This window comes from Hippopotamus amphibius, chromosome 8, assembly GCF_030028045.1.
Source record: "Hippopotamus amphibius kiboko isolate mHipAmp2 chromosome 8, mHipAmp2.hap2, whole genome shotgun sequence".
In the NCBI taxonomy this organism is placed as follows: Eukaryota; Metazoa; Chordata; class Mammalia; order Artiodactyla; family Hippopotamidae; genus Hippopotamus; species Hippopotamus amphibius.
The window spans coordinates 94,894,979-94,899,162 of NC_080193.1; the positions used below are offsets into that span (position 1 = coordinate 94,894,979).

Sequence of the window (4,184 nt, forward strand, 5' to 3'; positions counted from 1 at the left end):
ACTTTTATCTTTAATGATCCCCAATTTGGGATGAATTTCCCAGATTTTCACATTTCCCAGAATTCTCAGTTATACTCAAAGCCCAAGAAGAACTTTGCTGCATCTGGGATCATATGAAATATTTCACAATTTGAGCACTGCATAAGGCTGGCAAAATTGATGTATTCTGAAATAGCATTTGACTTAGAGTCAACTACATTTGGTTTTGTACAATGTTGATCAACATACTTGCTGGGTTAACCCCAAAACTTAGAATCATTGATCAACACTATTTAAATGTAGTCAAAGGAGTTCATTTCATTTCTTCTCCTCTTTTTTCTTTTCTCCCCTGATGAATTGCACTGGGTCATTTTAAAATTAGGACAGCAGGTGGGACATTGGGGTACACCTATCTGCATTTTTAAACTACATCTCTTGGATCACAGGTGCCTTATGGAAAGAAAATGAACAGTGTGATTTTTTTCACTGTAACAGTTGAAAGTTGAATTTGCAAAATAAAACTGTAAGATTTTATCTTCATAGTTACAGAATTCTATTTCACTAACACTCCTGATAATAATTTGGTAGATTCAGCTTCTGAATGCTCTTGGTTCAAGATAAGATATACTCTATTTGTCTGGAATCTGATTGCCAACTGTGCAAGAAATTAACTACTGATAAACCTATTCAGGTATTTGCTGTAAATGCCATCTTCTATAATATTTATCTTAATTAATTTAGTACTACCACTACTCTCTGCTCTCTCCAAAATAAAAATCACTGTTATTTAAGAATGTCTCCAACCAAAAGTGATCTGCTGCCGATCTCTTTTGCAGAGACTATTTTAGACTAAACAAGACTAAAAATGTTCCATCTGAAGGTAAAGTTCGTTTTCAGATTAAAATCTGAAGATACGTATTGATCTTTGGCCTTTGACCAAAATCAATAATCACATTTTTATAACTTGCAATTGATGTAAAAATTTGATTTTTAAAATTTCACATTTCACCTTGGTCTACCTCTTATTCCTGCCACTGCTGTGGCAAAGCTGCTTGGTGTAGGTGTAACTAGAGAACTCTCCATTTTAGTCATACTAGGAATCTCAAGCTTTTCACCCAGGTCTTCTTTTGTGCATGACACTCTAGCAGGAACCTCCCCAGACCTCATGAATGCACTACCTGCCAGAGGGATGAAGCTAACAAGCCTTTACTCATGCAGGATGAGCCCGGCAGTTGACCTCTTCTGTGGACCATCCAATAATGGACCTGGGGATGTCTTGGCAGACCTGAGCTTGTGCCCAGCTTGATAGTGCACATTTGTTTTGGCCTTTCCTCATTCTCTTTACCACTCTCTCCATTCCTTCCTTCCTGTTCCTTGAAACCACCTCCTAAATAAACCACTAGCATGAAAGCCATTCCTCAGATTCTGCTTTTATAGAGGATACACACTAACAGAGCATCTTAATTTCATTTTGGAAGAGACAAGTCTTTTTTTTTTTTTTTTCTCATTAAACTTTTTTTTAATGGGTCTCAAATTCTGTGACAGATTTTTGGTCAAGTTGTTTCCATTAAAAAGTACTGATTTTAGATGATTGAACCTGATGTACCCCCCCCCAAAAAAAAAAAAAAGTACTGACTTTAAAAAGTAATAACTTAAACCTGCCACACACAAAACAAACGGTCCACAAAACATTCTTCTTTCCTTCTGAAGGTTTTACAACGCATTATTATCATTAACCAGTCTTTTACTATTAGACTTAAATGGCCGATTGAGACAAACAGTTCTGAGACTGTTCCTCCACCACTGATTAAATTTGGGGTGGCAGGTATTGGGGATAATATTCATTTAGCCTTCTGAGCTGTCTGGGCAGACTTAGTGACCTTGCCAGCTTCAGCTGCCCTCTTGTCCACTGCTTTGATGACACCCACAACAATCTTCTGTCTCATGTCACGAACAGCAACACGGCCCAGAGGAGGATAGTCAGAGAAGATCTCAACACACATGGACTTGCCAGGAACCATATCAATGATGGCAGCCTAGCCAGACTGCAAGAATTTGAGGCCATCTTCCAGCTTTTTCCCAGAACAACAATCAATCTTCACCTTCAACACAGCAAATTTGCAAGCAATGTGAGCTGTGTGAAAATCCAGTACAGGTGCATATCCAGCACTGATTTGGCCTGGATGGCTCAAGATAATCACCTGAGCTGTGAAGCCAGCTGCTTCCATTGGTAGGTCATTTTTTGCTGTCACCAGCCACATTGCCACGACGAACATCTTTGACAGACATGTTCTAGAAGAGACAAGTCTTAAATTGGGAATAATGGGATCGTGCTCCTTATTGCCATTAAAATGTTAACAAAGCGTTATCTATTCAGCATAAGGGAAATTGCTAAGGGAGTCTTCTTGGACTTATCAATCATATGAGCTTCAAAGCAAAGTTTCATTTTTCAAAGAACTTTAATATGAGGCAAAAAAGTTGCAAAGTTTAAAGAAGTGCCTATCAAATCTTAGAGGAACACTCCTTGCTTTTGAGAGTTTGAGGTGATTTCTCAAGTCCCTCTATCCTGAAGGCTTTAACTCAAGGAGCATGGACCAAAGCAGTGGCAATAAAACAACAGCCACTCACTCAAGCACAAATCAGTGGACACACTGGACCTTCAGGCTCCTCCAGGCGTCATCCACTCTGGGCATGGTCCTGAAGTGGCTCAAGAAGAGGCTGGGCTTGGACTTTCCTGGTGGTCCAGTGGTTAAGACTCTGCGCTTCCACTGCTGGGGCACAAGTTCCGTCCCTGATCAGGGAACTAAGATCCCAGATGCCGTGCAGTGCAGCCAAAAAAAAAAAAAAAAAAAAGAAGAAAAAGAGGCTGTGCTGCAAATTGTCCATGTGTGCTAACCTGGACCCAAGACCTGAACTGGTAGGGACTCCTATCATGACCATGGGGCTTATTTACTTCCTCTGTTATTTCTACCTCTTGTAATGGCCAGTATCACTATGGTCATTAAACTAAGTCCTTCTAAGGCCAAGGCTAAACTCTGGGTGCTGCCCCTTTCACCCATGAAGGTCTCTAGCTCTCAGACACCCTGTAATGCCTGCTGCCCCTGGATTTCAGGTTGAGGCTCTACCCTGCAAAGACAGACCAGCTCAGAGCTAAGCTGCTGCTCAGAGTCACACACAAGCTGCTGCTGTGTACGGGGTCCTTCCAGCAGCTTCCCCATGTATTTCTTTTGCATAGCTGGCTAGGCCACTGGAAAGGCTCTCCAGGCCTCTTCTCTCACAAGAGAGTCTGGCTTTTCTGCCCACCCATGTACTATGGCCTTCTAACTGCTATTTGTTTTTTATTCTAGGAAGCTAATATGTATTTTTTTCTCCTGGACGGAAAGAGAGGCTATTTCCCTGACTCTGCTTCAGTTCTTCTTCTTGTACATGTCAGGGTCATGGGCAGATCAAAATATTTTCAACTCTAGAATTGTTATGCCTTGTCAAGCTGCCAAATTTAATAAATAAGTGAACTAAACAGCCCTGTACATTTTCCTTATTTTGGCTGTAGCTGTGCTATTTATATAAACTAGCTCATTCATTTTAATTGCTTTCACAGTATTTCATTGTACCTGCATTGTACCTACAAATAACTATATATGCCAACATGAATAACTCTTGAAAACATTACAATGAATGAAAAATAATATAAAATGATTTACACAGAGATGTTTTTTATGCAAAAACATACAAAAACACCGAGAACTCAACACCACATGCTACCATGGGTAAAAATATACACAAAGTATAAAATTAAAGCACATCCAGAAAGAATATCTATCATCTTCAGGTTTTGGTTACCTATCCCTGGGCAAGGAGGGACCATGTGCGAATGGGGCAAGAGGACCTGGTAGATGTAATTACCACAACCATAAAGTAAATAAAATAAAAAAGAACTCAAGAAAGAAATATATTTGAAGCAAATATGATCAAATATTGTTGAATCTGAATGGGTGGTACACATATATTATATGTTTTCTTATTAAGTATGTGTTTGAATAATTTAAGATTTAATAATTTTATAAAACATTAAGCTAAATAAAATAATTAATAAAATATTGGTATAATGCCACAATTGAAAAAATTCTACTTTGCTGTTGGACACTACTTGAACCTCATAGTTATACTTAATATGGATACCTATTATGAATTTAACAATTTAGATG

General features: G+C 38.8%; 1 pseudogene; it reads right to left on the bottom strand.

Annotated features, from left to right (window-relative positions):
* Positions 1-1,820: 1,820 nt before the first annotated feature.
* LOC130858134 (elongation factor 1-alpha 1-like) lies at positions 1,821-2,268 on the bottom strand (annotated as a pseudogene).
* Positions 2,269-4,184: the final 1,916 nt, after the last annotated feature.